Source organism: Protopterus annectens, chromosome 6.part0 (assembly GCF_019279795.1).
Source record: "Protopterus annectens isolate FY-2018-M chromosome 6.part0, PAN1.0, whole genome shotgun sequence".
In the NCBI taxonomy this organism is placed as follows: Eukaryota; Metazoa; Chordata; order Ceratodontiformes; family Protopteridae; genus Protopterus; species Protopterus annectens.
The window spans coordinates 831,078,552-831,096,705 of record NC_056737.1 but is presented as its reverse complement, the minus strand read 5'-3'; the positions used below and the strand labels follow the sequence as shown (position 1 = coordinate 831,096,705).

General features: G+C 40.9%; 1 protein-coding gene across 5 annotated transcripts in view; it reads right to left on the bottom strand.

Annotated features, from left to right (window-relative positions):
* Positions 1-18,154, bottom strand: part of PPP1R13B (protein phosphatase 1 regulatory subunit 13B) — a 2,314,431-nt gene that overhangs the window by 117,470 nt on the left and 2,178,807 nt on the right. The window lies entirely within an intron of this gene.

The following is an 18,154-nucleotide window of genomic DNA, read 5'->3' as shown; positions in this document are numbered from 1 at the left end:
GTACCTGCCCCGCCCTCCATACCTAATGCTAGATGCTGGAGTCTGATTCTCAAGGTAGAGGTTTAGAGCAGCTAAATGGCTGCGAAGTGTTTTAGGCAGAAACGACTTACAAATGTCGCAGCACGTATGGTCATGGGCCTCCCGTAGACAAAATAAGCACTTCTCATGTGTGTCCTTGTGTGGAATTTTGTCTTCCACAAGCACACTTCCCCTTCCTAGTTGACATGTACGACTGAAAAGTAAGTGAATAGATAACAACCCTAAAAGGCTACTTATCTGTAGCGGGCGGTCATCAAACAAGCGAACTGCTTCCCTAACCTGACAATCCATGGACCAACGGACTGTGGCAGAAAAGTTCTGAAGAGGGTATGTGCAGACATCACTTTTATAGCCAACGTCAGTTTATGCCTCTGACAAACGTCGCACGTACCCCTGCTCCTAAGACTTTGGTATAGGCAAGAATGCTATTTGTGTAGATATGTTTAACACTGTCCCTATGAATTCTATGTTCTGAACTGGAACAAATTTTGATTTTGCAAGATGTATTGCATTGCCCAAGGTGTCAGAAATCTGAAGCAAATAGTCCCTGGCATGCTGAAGTTGATGCTTGGATGGGGTGGTTAGAAGCCAGTCATCTAGATACGGAAATACCCAGAATCCCTTCAGCCTCAAGTGAGCTGCAACTACTGCCATGCATTTGCTAAACACCCAGGGGGCTGTGGTGAGTCCAAAGGGCATGGCTCTGAATTGGTAATGACCGTCTCCCAGCCAAAAGTGGAAATGTCTTCTGTATTATCTGTCTATTTTGATATGATAGTATGCAGCCTGAAGATCTAGACAGCACATCCAAACGTCCTTGTGTAGAAAGGGTAGAATAGATTGAACCATGACCATTCAGAACTTTGCTTTCTTTACATACTGGTTCAATTTACTTAGATCCAAAATGGGTCTGAGGCTCCTGTTTTCTTTGGCATTAAAAAGAAGCGTAAATAAGTTCCAAATCCTATATGGTCTGGTGGAACCTTTAGTATGACTTCTCTCTAGCAGCTTTTGAATTTGTTGTGCTGTAGCCTTCCTCTGACTGCGTGAAACGTCAGAAATGTTCTTACTTTGATGAGGAGGATGAAGGGAAAATGCTATGAAATAGCCTTCAGATATTATACTTAGCACCCATGAATTTTTTGTGATGTTTGTCCAAGTGTCTAGGTGCAAAGAGACTAGACCCCTGACTTCCTCCAGAGAAGGATAGTCGGGCAGCACTTCAGGAGTGCAAAAGCGATAATTTTATTGTTCCACAGTTAAAACACATGGATTGAGCGCTTTCTTCCCTTCAACAGGGATTTAATCAGAAAATTATTTTTTCATTCTTTTCAATTTTGTAGTCCGTGGTACAAGCAGCATTTGATTTTCTTATTAGTGACTTTTTTGGCACTGTTTCTGCTCATTTTTATACTATTTTGGAGCACTTTGGGAGTGCTGATAGGGCCTACCCAAAAAAAAGAATGTCTAAAGCCCTGATTATGTGGGCCTCCACTGCCTCTAGGGTGACGTCTGCCATTAAAATCTCCCTCTCACCTCTGGAGGAATTTTCCCCAAGCGAATCCTGGCATAGACCCAGAGACTTGTGGAACCACATTTTCTTACCTACTCTTTGGTTCCTAGAGAAGGTCTGCTGAGGGGTAGAAAACTTGATCCCTGTGGCAGACAGGGTCTTTCCATCTTTTTTGTTGTGGTAAGTTGCCTGGAGACATCAAAGGAACCAAACTACCACAAGAGATTATATCCTATCTTAGTACACGGGAAACAGGCCACTGCTAAGAGAGACAAAGCCTCTGACCTAACTTTTTTTTTTTAATTTCTCCAAATCTTTTGGGTTTCTAATACCATGAGGAAAATGGACCCCATTCTTAAGTCAAAGCACGATTAAAGTTCATGAAATTAGTATTGTTTCAATCTTTGATGTTAACCAAAAGTGCTCTTTGCAGCACCTGCAATGTGCCTAGTAATGACTCGTTCTGCAGTTCATACCGAGTTACATGTATTGGTAACATATCTAAATATTATTGTAGATGTTTCTTGCAAGACCTGTTGCACCTACTACTAATGGAACTGCCTGGGTATCTTTCTTCCACATAGCTCTCGTTTCTGCTTGCAAATCATGATATTTTATAACTTTGTGTCTCTCTCTACACAAGACACTATAGTCACTGGGTGTAGCGATTTCAATGATCAATGCAACTTTTGTCTTCTTTTCATGGACCGCTACATCTGTTTTTTCGCATCTATCTTTTGAACTGTTGATAATGTGTGATCCAACGTGATGTTAACTTTATCATTTTCTATGATGCTTTATGGTTCAGGTTTCCAGTGTTTTTCAGCCACTTCAGTACCATAATGTTTACACAATCCCCAGTGCAATAGTCTTGCCACATTATTGTGCCATTAGAAAGTCACAACCAGCAACAAGTTGAGGACTGTTTCCAATTTTGTTTTACAAAACCTACATTTGTCTGTTTCTCCCACATGTTCAATGGATTTTGTAAACAAACATGTATGTAGCCCAATATCTTGGGTCGCCAGTATTAACCTTTCATCTTTTGGTTTGAATTCACTTCTCCTTAACCATTCCTGCATTCCAGCCTGACGTTTTCTATACTTGCAACTATATTTATACATTTTCCACATTTTTTGTCTTCTCATCTGATCCTTTACTTTATATTCTTTCTTTTGTTTTTTTGACACATTTAGTTGCTGCCCGATTTTTTTTATCTACTTCTGGTTTGATTTCCATTCCTGCTTTACACCGATATGCTCCTGCTAGAATAAGCAGGAAAATCATCTTAGATTTATTCTTCTCATGTTTCAAAACTTTCAATACGTTTGGATCTTGTGAGGTCAGCAAATATGTGTGCAATCCCACAATTGCAGATCTATACATGTAATTAGTTTCAAGGAGACCTATACCTCCTTCCGAATGGGGAATATATAATCTTTGTATGCATTGATTTTTATAAATCATTTGGTGAGCATGAAGCATCCTTTGTTTTCCTGTCTAATCTATCCAACAAGTTTTGGGGCCAGTCAATCAATCACTCCAAAACTGTAAGTTAGGACAGGAAAAGCAAATTGATTTATAGCTTGAATTTTGTTCCTAGATGTCAACTCTGGTTTCAGGATTAATTTAAGTCTTCTAAAATATTCCTAAATTTTATTCTCATTTGTTCATGTTATATTGTTGATCCTTCATCACTTCCCAAATATATATACAGTCTCTCTTGCTCAAGTTCTTTTATATCACATTCTTGTCCCAAACTGATGTTTTCTTGGTGCTGCAGTTTTCCTATTTTAAAGGCTGCTTTTACACATTTAGCAAGGACAAATGACATTCTTATATCATCTAAAAAAGTTTTGACTAATTGCAGTTGTGCTTTCAGTTCTTCATCTGATGAGCTATACAGTTTTAAATCTTCAACAAAGACAAGATGAAAGGTCTTTACACTTTGTTGTTTTCTAGGAGCCAAATTATAGCCATGGCCTAATATGTTAAGTGGACGGCTTAAAGGGTTAAGGGCAAGACAAAATAGCAGTCGTGACAGGAAGTCACCCTGGAATATCCCCCTTTGAACTGTTATCCCTAGAATAATAATTTGTCCTTTATCATGGCTTAATTGCAAGATGGTCTGCCATTATTTCATGGTCACTGTAATGTAATCGATCAGTGTAGTTTATTTTTAAGCACTCTTTTATCCATGAATGTGGGATACTATCAAATTTTTTTGTAATTAATCCATGCCATACTTAGATTCTCCCACTTTTTACAGTTCTCCATTATGACTTTATTTAGCAACAGATGATCCTTTGTTCCATATGACTTTCTTTTATTAACCTTTTATTCTATTGTCATGATTGAATTTTCTTTAAAATGACTATAAACCCTGTTGGCATAAACTCCAGTGTACGGTTTATACATCATTGGATGGCAAGTTACTGGTCTATAATGTTTAGGATAACTTGCAAGGTCACTCAAGTAGGAGCATTGTTTTTCTTGTTGTTAACTAGGTTGGTGTCACTTTGGGGTGCCCAAATAAACAGTTCTTACTCATGGCTAAATCTTGATGCAAAGATGGTAACACTTTTATAGCCAGAAGTTAGGTACTGCATCTGGGCCTGGGGTTTTCTAATTGGAGGCTTTTTTAGCTTTATCTCAATATCTCTGGCAATTACTTCATCCTATTTCATATAATGTACCTTTGAACTTCTTATTCCTTCTTTTACTTCTTCTATTCATTTTAGCATCTTTGTTATGTTCCACAGGATCTTCATAGACATTTCTCCAAAATATATATCTTTCTTTTTTTTTTGGGTGGCCTTTCAATTCTTTTACTTTGTTTCCCAGCTCTCTATAGAACTTTTTAGGGTCATCAGTAAATTGCTTATTTTGTACTTTTCCTTTATATTTATCTGTGTATCTTCTAAGTTTCTCTGCCTGTGCTGAGATATTTAGTTTATTTGCAAAAGTGCAAGATAAATCCTGATCCGTTATAACAGTGTTAATTGATTTTATCACATTTTTCTGTGTATTTTTGTTGATCTGTTCCCTCTTCTATATTCTTCTAACAGTAACACTTCTTGTCTTAACTGCTTTATAAGTTTTCTCTATTCAATACATCCAAGATGGTATTCAATTTCTTCCCTTCCTTTCCCTTACTACCCGGTGTTCTTGTGGTAGAATTTTATCTGTCATTAACTTAGCTGCACAGTAATATATCCCATTTACTTCTGTTAAATCACATGAATCTCTATGGAAAGTCCTAATTACTGTATTCATTTGCTTTACCAAACTTCTGACTTTTTGGGTTTTACTGACCTTCTGTGGTCTATTTCTTTCATTGATCTTAACATGTATATCGCTCTATTAAATCCAGCAACTCTTTGCTTCGCTCATTTTCTTCTAAACTAAGGGCACATTTTTTGTTCACAATTTCCTGCAGGCATTTTACATGGTTCTATTGCATCTTCCTGTGGCACATTCCCTTCAGTTTCATCCTGTGTCATCCATTGCTCTGTCATATGAGAACTCACTGGCTTATCACTCCTAACCACTGTGAAGCCTGCAATGGTCACAGAAGAGCACTACTTGCTTGGACAGTCTACTCCAGTCAGAGCTTTAGGAGGAACCCCATTCCAAACATCTTTGGTTAGGATTCACCTTGACTGGGAGGGTAGAAAAGGAAGCAAGTAGGTAGGTGTGTTTGAGGATATCCATGCAGATGTCTTGACAGGGAATTACTTTGATAATGCAGTACCTTGTGTGCATGCAGTTATATGCAGTCAGACTTGGAGACAGGCATGTGGGTCTGGTAGCCTGGGGGGGGACCCAGACAGACTGCACACGAAGCTAGGACTGATGAGGTGGCTACTTCAGGGAGGGAGCTACCTTGCAGCAGTGACACTGAAGGTGAGCTACAGCTGCTGGTGGGTACTGACGTTCCCTTGAACAGAGTGACTGCAAGTGCAGAGGTGAGTAGTAGTAGTACCCAGGCTGACAGTGAGGCACCACAGGATACCAGACTTCCTGTGGAAGGGGAGCTGGGAAGAGTTAGAGTTGAGACAGGCTCAAAAATAAGACCCTACATTACATGGCTTGAGGGAGGTAGCTAGCGAGGTGCCTGATTCTCAAGGAAAAGGGGATTCTGTATACTGGAACAAAGGGTTACTGTATAAGAGACTGGACCTCTGGCAGAGGGCTAGAGGGTGAGAGAATACAGCAGGTGGTAGTGCCCAGAGCCTACCGACTGCTACTTCTAGCCATAGCCCATGACATTCCCTTGGCAAGTCACATGGGCATAAAGCATAACAAGAGACATATTATGCAGAAGTTTTATTGGCCTGGGATTGCAAGAGATGGAACAGAGTACTGCAGGACCTGTGAGCAGTGCCAAAAAGTAGGCAATGCAGGAAGCAAGGTCAAAGCTCCTTTGATACCTTTGCCTGTGACTGAGGAGCTGTTTCAGAGGGTAGCTATGGATATTGTGGCACCTCTGAGTACCCCAAGTTCCACAGAAAAGAAGTATATCCTAGTAGTAGTAGTAGTCTATGCTACCAGATATCCTGAAGCAGTGGCTTTTTCCTCCACTAAGGCAGAAAAGGTGGCAAATGCTTTATGTTTTCAGCAGGGTAGGTTTCCCAAAAGAAATACTGACTGACAGAGGTGCCAATTTCATGTCTGCTGGCTTGTCTGTGGAAGCGCTGTGGGGTGAAGCACCTAAATACCACCCCCTACTACCCCCAGACTAATGGTCTGGTGGAGAGGTTAAACTCTACACTAAAGACCATGCTACAGGCATTTGCAGACCAGTTTAAGAGGGAGTGGGGCAAATAATTGCCCCATCTATTGTTTGCTTACAGAGAGGTCCCCCAGGAATACACAGGTTTCTTATCTTTTGAGTTGCTGTATGAGCATAGGGTGAGGGGACCTAATTTGATTAGCGATGAGTGGGAGGGTGAGTGTGAATCCCAGAAGGAGTCTGTTGTGGCCCATGTCCTAAACATCAGGGCTTGGCTCAGGAGAACCTGGCAGGAACCCAACAGCAGAAAAAGGTCAGGTATGACAGGAATGCTCGAGCCAGAGAGTGTGCTGTGGGGCAGCAGGTTATGACTCTCATCCATGTCAGACACAATAAGCTGTAGGCAGCTTGGGAGGGACCCTTCAAAGTGGTAAGGAAGGTCAGTGATGTTAACTATGTGGTAGAACTGCTAGGCAGGAGGCAGGGGCACAAACTGTTCCATGTTAACATGATGAAACCTTACCATGACAGGGTGGCCCTGGTGCTAAGCATCTGCAGTAGGAGGCAGGGGGAGTTTGAGGGGGATCTATGGCTATGGGGAGCCAGCCAGCAAAATCCCAGATTACTATGGTGGAACCTAGGGTTGCAGGCATATGATAGGACAATGCAGCACTGTACTATGCTCGTCAATGCCAAAGCAGCTGGGATCTCAAGACAGGGTATGGGGTAATGTATTCCCAGATAGGCTCATTCCTCTCAGGCAACGTTTCTCAAGGGGAACTTGAAAAAATTGCCTGAGTCTTCGAAGGGGGAGGGGAGAGGTGTGATGAAAGGAGGTACTGTCAGCACAGCTAGCTGGAATTTTGTAAATAATCATATTCCATTTGTGAATATCAGACTGATTTATACAAGATGCTTGTGTTACAAATGTATTAGAACTCCATGTCATACCAGATGCTGGTGTTACAAATGTATTAGAACTGTATGTCGTGTGTATATCAAACTGATTTGTACAGATGTTTGTGTTGAAAAGGGATTTGTAAAGTGCTTGTGTTTGAAATTTACCCACAGTGTGCCCTACTGGAGAGAACAGAAATGTACATGCACTACTGTAACTGTTTAAATGCATATGTTTTAACAGAGGAAACTGGAAATCAGAAGGTTAACCTCAGTCCAGCAATCTTTAAAAAAATGTCTGAAATTAAATCACTTTACAGGCTAGGCCATAAAGATGCTAACTCACAGGGTTCAATGCAGCCAGAGACACAAAGTCTGTATTAGGAAGCTTTCTGTACTGTCCTTGGTGTGAACTAATTACTACTCTGGAATTGCAGAGGTATGCAATTGTTTTACGACTTCCAGTACCTGTCAAAGATTTGAGCAAAAGCCCTTGTGTGCGTAAGTTTACAGGAAGGTGCTGAGTTCTGCCAGCTTCCAGTAATGGGGGGGTGTTCTTCGTCTTTCAATGTTGCAGACATCACACTTGGGTTATCTGCCTGCAGGTAGCCCTTAGTTGGCCCGAATACCAGAGTCTTGGGATTTCTGCGTCGGATGCTCTCGCCTCTTCCATGAGGTTAGGTCCTCAGGGGTATAAAACATGCAGCTGACGCCATTACATCAGCTTTTCTTGCCGCGAGGGAGCCCGAAGCTGAAGCAGTTTGCAAGTGCCGGTCGGCCGCTTCCTGAAATTTTCGTTTTTCGAGTTTCAAACCTAAAGTCTTCTAAATCTAAGCACCCCGTTGGGGATCCTTTTTTCTTGCTCTAACCGATGTCAGAAAAAAAAAGTTAACAATTGTCTTGCCTGTGGAAAGCAAATACCTGTAGAAAACACACAAAGGCAATTCCAGGAAAAAAGATGGTTACAACTTGTAATGTGTTAAGCGCTTTTCACTTATTCAATAGTAAACTTCATCAGACAAATTACACACCAGTAATCACCATTTAAATACTAAAAAAGGCACCAAAAATTGACGGTCACAAAATCCATAAACTATACTTAAAAAATACTAATAAAACACACATTTTTGTAAACATTTTTAAATAACACAAATTTAAATGAATTTACATAAACACCTATATATATATATATATATATATATATATATATATATATATATATATGTGTGTGTGTGTGTATACACACACATACACACACACACACACACACACACAGTTACCATCTTATTTTTATATATAAAATACATTATAATCTGAACAAGCTTATTTGATGTTGATTATGAAATATGAATTAAATTATTTTATTTACCATTTTATATTAACATTAAACATTTAAAACCATTTATCATATATTTAATGTCTTTAATTTTAATACAGTGCTAATATTACATATATCATTCAGTCCTGGCCATGCATAAGAGAACAAATTTAATTGCCAACTCAGCTCTGTCTTGTCTAGCAAGAGTTCCCAAGGACCACCTCTTTCAGCCATTTTAACCTGTTTCAATACTGAAAATTTTAATTCATGTCCTATACATTCCTGCACATGCCTAGCTAGTGCGTTATTAGTGTTTTCCTTTCTCATTGCATATGTATGCTCACATATTCTTTCCTTTAGTAGAAAACCTACTTATTCAAATTCATTTCTACATTTCACCTGTGCCCATACAATTGGGAATAAAAAGGCGGTGGTTAAAGGACAATTTGTAAGGGCAGCAAAAATGGTGACTTTATATCAGGATTTTGAAATGGAATGTGACAATCTAATAGGAATGTTTTCAAAAAGAGGGTATCCTACTAACATGTTGTGTGAACTGTATAAAGAAGTTAAAAATAAAAGGAGTAATGGATATTTTTCACCTATATTGGGAAACAATGGGGAACAACTATCTAATAATGAAAAAGAGAAAGAAAAAGTATTAGATACCATGGTTTTGTTCATAACACCACACAATGTACATTTTTAAGAGATTAGAATGATCATGTCCAAAAATTGGATGGTTATACAGGAAGATGTACATATTTGGGGCAAACTGGAACAATGTTTTAAAATGATAGCCAAAAGTGGAACAACTTTAAAAGCACTGTTAGAAAGAAATAAGCCAGGTAACACAACAGGGTAATGTATGTGTGGGAGGTGCAACTATTGCAGGCACATTCAGGAAGGACATTCTATTATAATAAAAGGAAGAACCTATAATATAAAAGGGAGACATAATTGCAACTCAAAAGGGCTGACATATACAGCTTTATGTCAACAGTGTCAGGCTTATTATCTAGGGAGAACAACCTGTATGCTAAAGGAAAGAATATATGAGCATACATAAGCAATAAGAAAGGAAACACTAATAACGCACTAGCTAGGCATGTGCAGGAATGTATAGGACATTAATTCAAATTTTCAGTATTGCAACAGGTTAAAATGCCTGAAAGAGGTGGTCCTTGGGAACTCTTGTAGACAAGGCAGAGCTGAGGTGGCAATTAAATTTGTTCTCTTATGCATGGCCAGGACTGAATAACATATGTAATATTAGCACTATATTAAAATTAAAGGCATTAAATAGATGATAAATGGTTTTAAATGTTTAAAGTTAATATAAAATGGTAAATAAAATAATTTAATTCATATTTCATAATCAACATCAAATAAGCTTGTTCAGGTTATAATGTATTTTATATATAAAAATAAGATGGTAACTATATATATATATATATATATATATATATATATATATATATATATATATATAAGTGTTTATGTAAATTCATTTAAATTCATGTTATTTAAAAATGTTTAAAAATATATATATGTATTTTATTAGAATTTTCTAAGTATAGTTTATGGATTTTGTGACATCATAAATTTTTGGTGCCTTTTTTAGTATTTAAATGGTGATTTCTAGTGTGTAATTTGATGATGTTTACTATTAAGTAAATGAAAAGCGCTTAACACGTTACAAGTCTTTTTTCCTGGAATTGCCTTTGTGTGTTTTCTACAGGACTGTACAGTTTTGTTTTATTTCTAAGAAAGCAAATACCTCACAGAGATTTTCATTCGTACTGCTTCACCTGTTAAGGCCCAGACCACGACGTTCCCTGCTGTCGGTTTTGTGCCTTGCTTAAAGCGCATGAACTATTTTCAGGTTATCTTTGTCGCTAAATTCTTTCACGCTCGTTCTCCGTATTCCAAAATGGCTTCGATAAGCCATCCGACTACTGATCTTCCGAAAAAATGTAAAGATAAGGACAGACGGCATAGGTCCAAAACTGCTGATGATGCTTCCGTTAAGCTAGTCGCCAGTCCGCCGGTACTCAGTGAGGTGCTTTCACAGCCCCTGATATCCGTGCTTCTACAGATTCGCAAGCCTTTGCTGAGACCCATTTGGAGTCCGGAATGCCGCGAGATGCTTTTTCGACTATGGAACCTGCAGTTGTCTCTACCTTGGATGGGTTTGGAGCCGCTGTGCAGGCACCGGCTTCTGAGGGTGTATTCCAACCATTCGATGTTCGTATCAAACTGACAACTTCGTTTTTGAATAAATCTACAGAGTTTTTCAGGCCCAGAGTTCACACTATACCTAGAAAACCGATGACTAAAGCGAATGCTCAAGCTCCCATGCCACAAAAACAAATGCTTAGAATGGCAGAAGACCTTATAACTTTAATTAGTGGAAGCCAGCCTTTCCCCTCTAAAAGTCAAAGAATTAATTTTTCTTCTGATTCTACAGACCACAACTCCGATGACTCTGATCCCTCTGATTACCAGGACATACCCTTATCTACCTATGAGGATTCAGATGCAGAGGATTCCATACCCTCTGCCTCCCCTCCAGAGGGCTTTTCTTTTGTAAAACCTTGTATACCTTAAGAAAGCATTTCTGCTGGGGATGCCAGGACTACCCTCAGTCCAAAAAGAGACTCGGAGAATTTTTAGACTTGCCTCAGCACAGGCCTCTAGCTATACCCCCTGTCCTGGACATTGCAGATGATGTCTTCATGGAATCCAGTCTTACTCCTGATACTTTACCACCAGCTCCTAGAAAACCTGACAGGTACTACAGAGTACCTGACTCTCACAAATTTCTCTTTAAGAATCCCACTGCAGATCCAGGGACATAAATGCATTAAGGCTACTACAGCCAAAAACCCTACCCCTTTGGACAGGGATTCTAGAGCTTTAGACAGATGGGGTAAGAAGGTATATACCTCTGCAACTCTTGCCATCAGGGTTTTGAATTGCCAGTTTCACATGTTGAAGTACCAGCAGCATATCATGGAATTAATTAAACAAAAAATGTTGCTTCCAGATTGTAAAGAAAATAAAGATTACAAGAGTTAATGCATTCTGCAAACCAAGTTAGTAAACATACTTTGCAGTGTGATTTTGATGCCTTAGAAGCATCTTGCAGGGCTGCTGTCACTGGGTCTGTACTGAGAAGGCATATTTGGCTAAAGGAACAAATCTTGTCAGACCATTTCAAACCAAAATTACTAGATGGTCCATTAAACCAGGAATGTTTGTTTGGCACAAAAGTAGAATAACTTCTTAAAAAGATGGAGGAAAAAGCTAAATCTATGCAAACTGTTAAAGATTTCTTACAGGTGCAGCCACCCAGATCCAGTAGGCATTGGCCTTCTAAAAACTGGTCCTTTCCAGCCCCTCCCAGGCCTTCTCAATCCAAACCCAGAGGCCACAGATCACCAGGACTACAGACTCAGGGCATGCAGAGACCTAAGCAATGGAGTGCACCCACCTCAAAAACAGGGAGTGATAAGCCACCCCCTTATGCAAAAAGTTCACAATGACTTGTCCTTCATCCTTCCAAGCCACGCCCAAGTACTTGCACCCCTAGGAGGAAAACTCACCCTGCATGCAAAAAACAGGATGTCCATTACCCAGGACCAATGGGTCTTAAACATTGTATCCCAGGGATACAGATTCTACTTCCACTCCATTGCCAACCCCAAGCGGGTTGCCAGACCTTCCTCTAAACCAGTGGCCAGAGGCTCAAAAGCAAGTACTTTCTTGTTGTCAGTATCAGGGCTATTCAATCCGTTCCAATACAGCAAAGGGGACAGGGTTTCTACTCCAGACTGTTCCTGGTCCCCAGAAAAGAGGGCTCTTGGCACCCTATCTTGGATCTGTCAATTCTCAACACCTTTCTGGTGGCCCCAAAATTCAAAATGCTTACACTGCAACAGCTTCTTCCTATGCTAGCCAAGGACACCTGGCTAGTCACCCTAGACTTAAAAGAAGCTTATCTGCACATCCCCATAAGGGAATCTTGCAGGAAATATCTACATTTCTGGGTAAGCTCTATGCACTATCAGTTCTCTGCACTTTCCTTTGGCTTATCTTCTGCACCCAGAGTATTCACAAATTGGCTGGCTTCAGCAATTGCATACTGCAGAGAAATATTCAAATTTACCCATACTTCAACGTTTGCCTGATTCAGGCGGACAGTCGGGAATTGCTACTTCAGCACCTGGCATTTGTTAAGGGACTCCTGACTTCTCTGGGGTACACCATCAACGAAAAGAAATCACAACTGGTGCCCAGCCAAAATATTGTATTCCTGGGAGCAAGCTTGAACACAACTTCCCAGATGGTATTCCTCACTCCAGAAAAACAGGTTTATTTGACAAACTACTTCAAACTAATGGCCACCAAAACCCAGCTATCTGCAAGAAAAATACTGCAACCCCCAGGGTTCATGGCCTCATGCATTCTACTAATTCCACATGCAAGACTGCATATGAGGAAACTTCAATGGCACTTAAAAAGTCTCTGGTGTCAACATTCTCGGGACCTGGAAACAGTGATTCCTATCATTCATTGTCTAAGGGCAGAGTTCCTTTGGTGGGCAGAGGCATGCAACCACAACAAGGGACTTCCTTTCACTCAACCCCTTGCTGCCCAAACCCTGACAACAGACACATCAGACTATGCATGGGGGGCTCACATGGCAGGCAAATGCATTCAAGGCAAATGGAGCCCAGGATAAATTCCCCTGCATATCAATCAAAAAGAAATGTTAGCTGTACAGAATGCTCTGACAGCCTTCAAATCCTTATCCTTCCAGGACAACTTCTGATAAAGACAGACAACACCACAGTTATGTGGTATATAAACAAACAGGGAGGAACTCATTCCAACCCACTTTGCAGGTTAGCCATGGCCCTGTGGAACACAGCATTGAGCAACCAATTGCATTTGCAAGCTCAATTCCTGCCAGGCAAGCAAAATTCACTAGCAGATGACTTAAGCAGAAATCTACTGGACCCACATGAGTGGAAACTGTAACCCAACTCATTCAAACTTCTAATCCACACGTGGGGACACCAGAGGTGGACCTTTTTTGCCTCCCCAAAACCATCAATTGAGCAAATTTTGCACAAGAAATCCTCACAGCAAAGCGTGGAAAGTGGATGCTCTATCCTTTACATGGGAAAACCTCTTATTTTATGCCTTTCCCCCTCTGCCCCTCTTCTCAATAGTACTAGGAAATTCTATTCTGAAAAGTGGAAAAGATATTGTTCTTGGAGCCAATCTCAAGGAAAGGACACAGCCGTGCCCACCTTACCTCACATTTCGGATTACCTGGCAGAGCTGCTCCACAGAGGCCTATCCTTCTCATCGATTAAGATTCATGCCTCTGCCATCTCAGCTCATTACAATATTGAGCCTCCTCTCTTTTCTCACCCTCTCATAAAACAGTTCCTGAGAGGAGCTAACAATTTAAGGCCCCCAAGGAGAGCTCCCACCCCTGCCTGGGACCTTAACTTTGTACTGGAGAAGCTCAGGCTTCCCCCTTTTTGAGCCTGCAGCAGAGTTAAAATTCCTCTCTTGGAAAGCAGCCTTACTCCTAGCCATCACTTCAACAAGAAGAGTGTCTGAGTTAAAGGCACCAATGGCTGTGGAACCCTTAATTAATTTCCATGCTGACAGGGTTTCTCTCAGAACTAACCCATCATTTATGCTCAAGGTGGTATCCAGTGTGGCTTTAAACCAATCCATCCATTTACCAACTTTTCCCTAATCCTCAGAATAAAGGGGAAAGGATCCTGCACTCCTTGGATGTGCACAGACAGCTCAGATTCTACCTTGACAGGACTAAACCTTTCAGAAAATCTGACCAGCTGCTAGTCAGCTTTGCTACAGGGGCAGAGGGCAAGGCCATCTCAAAGCAAACCATTTCCAAATGGATAGCACACTGCATCCATTTCTGCTACAAACACCATGGAAAACCTACCCCACAGGGGATCAGAACTCATTCACTAAGGCTACCACAACCTCTACAGCATTTCTCAGGGGAGTCCCAGGGACATCCTGGAGGCTGCAACCTGGAGTTCCATACACACCTTCACCAAGCATTACCACTTACCTATCTTTACTAAATCCAGAGCTGGATTTGCCACAGCAGTCTTACAAGGCCTGTTAGCCAGCCCTAATACTTCTTGACTGTCTTCACCCTTCCTCAGCTTTGGGAATCAACCCAAGTGTGATGACTGCAACAGTGAAACACGAAGAACATAGTACAGTTGTGTCCACTTAACATAAATGTAGATGTTCGAGTGTATTTGCTGTTGCAGTCCTGGTTACCCTCCCTCCAGCCCCCTGATTTTTTTCTATACTTTCTACCTATCCTCTTTTTGGCCACATCTTATGGCAATGGTATTTACTTTTTACTGGAGGTGTTACACACCATGTAAATGCTTCCTATTTTGGGGTCTCCTGACATCTGGGCCAAGAAAAACTGATGTAAAGGCATCGTCTGCATGTTTTATATCTCTGATGACCTGACGTCATGGAAGAGGCGACAACATCTGATGCAGAAATCCCAAGACTCTGGTATTTGGGCTGACTGAGGGCTACCTGCAGGCAGATAACCCAAGTGTGATGACTGCAACATTGAATACACTCAAACATCTACATTTATGGTAAGTGTACATGACTGTACTTTTTGGATGGGAGCTAGAAGTCAGATGACCAGAAGTGATGTCATTCTGCAAGCTATCTCAGTAGTAGTATTTTAGATATTATTTTGAAAAGTCTCTTGGTGAGACTGAGCATTCTGTATTCTGTCTTGGGCCCAACAACAAGAAGGACCATTCACCACATCATCCGTCTTGCTCTATTAAGTAAGTAATTACAGAATAGTAAAATTCAGTCAGGAATATAGTGAAGCTTAGTTTAGATATTGTTTTTCTTTATTTGTCTGAGCCTGTCCTTCAATGTTACTTTAAATATTTCCTGTGATTTGAACTCTGTCAATGTGAATATATACTTATCTTTTTTTGTTCTTTTATTATTTATTATTACATACATTTAAACCTTTTGTTGTGGCTGATCTTTGTAGACATATTTACGTTTTGAGATACTTGCATATTTATTTGATGACACTGTGTGGGCCACTCCTAAAAGCCTTGTTCTTGGTCAAAGTATCATTTGTATTAATATTAACTTCACTCAGTATATTGGATACCTTTGGAAGAGCCTTAAGGTAGCTAGCAGGAGTGTCTGGTAGCAGTCGCATCTACCTTATAGTCCGGGCAGAAGGGACACAGCTACTAAACCTGGGCTAGCCTTTCCCAGTAATGAGTGAGTGAGTGCGTGTGTAAATCAAATCTCAAAGAGTGTGTGCGTCACCTCCTTGAGTAGGGGCACTAAGCACTGGTTGGACAGAGAGGGGTGCTGGGGGCCTTAGCTTGAACAATCAGCTGAGATCTCAACTCTACAGCAGTACCAGTGGTGAGTCTTACTGGGGATCTGGAGATAAGAAGGAGAAATCAGCCTGGGACTGACTGTGGTCTCTGTGTGCTCTTAAGGGAAACTGCACCTGATGCAGAGAGCTACATCTGGAAATACTGTGTGTGTACCCGTTATCCTCCCAGTGAATGTCCCCCACAGGTGCCAGTGGTGAAGACTGAGGCTCCATGATTACTGGCCCAGAGGTGGAGGGTCATCACATACTGGTTTGGCAGTGGTGGGATATCCACATCACACCCTGTTAAAAAAGTAAGGAGTGTACCAACAATTATATGGAAAAAACTACTAGTTTGCAGTAGAGCAGAAAAAAGGGAAGATTAAACCTAATGCCTATGAAAAACTAAACAGTGAGTTACAGAGAGAGAGAGAGAGAAAGAGAGACGGAAAAAAAAAAAAAATATATATATATATATATATATATATATATATATATATATATATATATATACACACACACACACACGCACACACACACACACACACATACATATATGGATCCCCTTCAAAGAATCGAAATTTCAGAACATTAAATCACTGATCTGTGAAGACCAGATGATCAAAAATTTTGAAATATCAAACCTTTACAGTGTAGAAAGTACAGCTGTGCACAATTACCATAAATGTAGATGTTCGAGTGTATTCACTGTTGCAGTCTTAACCAATAGGTTATCCGGCTCCCAGTAGCCCTCGATCGGCCAGAATACCAAAGGTAAGTAAATATGACATTGGCTGTCATCAGTTGTAAAGGACGTCCGATACAAAAGGAGGCAGCCAACGTCACTTCCTCAGTCGTTCTTGCCATAACAGAAGTCCCCAGAAAACGAGGCTTAAACCAAAAGCAATTTTGGCAAAAAATACCAAATTTAGTCTGTACCTTAGGAAAAGAGAATAGGAGAGGGTCAAAAAAGGATGAAGGAGGGAGGGGAAACCAGGACTGCAACAGTGAGTACACTCGAACATCTACATTTATGGTAAATGTACACAACTGCACTATGTTCATCATGTTTCACTGTTGCAGTCCTAACCAATGGGTTGATTACCAAAGCCCAGAGAAAAGGGAGGAAGAACCAACAGAATCAAGGACTGGAGATAATGCCCTGCAGAACAGCAGTGGCAAACCCTGCCCTGGCTCTGGAAAACAAAGGCAAATTATAATGCTTTGTGAAAGTGTGAACAGAAGGCTATGTGGCAGCCTCCAAAATCTCTTTAGTAGGGACACCCCTTAAAAAGGCTGCAGAAGTGGAAGCTGCTCTAGTTGAGTGGGTCCTAACCCCTTGAGGGGGAACCTTGCCATAAAAGGAATAACAAAAAGTAATGCAACGTGCAATCCATTTAGAAATGGTTTGCTTAGAAATAGCTTTGCCCTGGGCTCCAGGGGTAAAACCGACCAATAACTGTGCTGATTTCCGAAGGTCTTTAGTCCTGTCCAGATGAAACCGGAGCTGTCTGTGCACATCAAGAGAATGTAGGATCCTTTCACGTCTATTTCGAGGACTAGGAAAGAAAGGAAGGTGTATGGACTGATTAAGAGTCAGGCTAAAAACCACCTTGGGCATAAAGGAGGGGGATGGTTCTCAGAGAGACCCTATCTGCATGGAAAATAAGAAAAGGCTCCACAACCATCAAAGCTTGCAGCTCCGAAACCCTCCTTGCTGAAGTTATAGCCAATAGGAAGGCAGTCTTCCAAAAGAGAAACTTTAAATCTGTAGTGGCAGCTGGCTCAAATGGAGGAAGAGTGAGCTTCACTAGAACAAAATTAAGATCCCAGGCTGGAGTAGGTTTCCTTCTGGGAGGTTTTAAGTTGCAAGCACCTCTGAGAAACATTTTCATCAGGGGATGAGAGAAAATGGGTTGCTCAAAAGAAGCAGAAATGGCTGAAGCATGGATCTTGACAGAGGAAAAAGAAAGACCACCCTGAAGCAAATCAGCCAGGTATTCCAGGATCAGAGGAAAGGTAGGCAGAAAAGAAGACTCCCCTCTAGCCTGCATCCAATGAGAGAATCTTTCCCATTTGCCAGCGTAGGACTTCCTAGTGCTAGGCCTCCTGACCTCCCTAAGCACGTCAACCACCTGCTGGGAAAGGGAAGAAGAAAAGGATGGAGTCCTACAATGAGCCATTCAGCCAAATGGAGAGACTGAA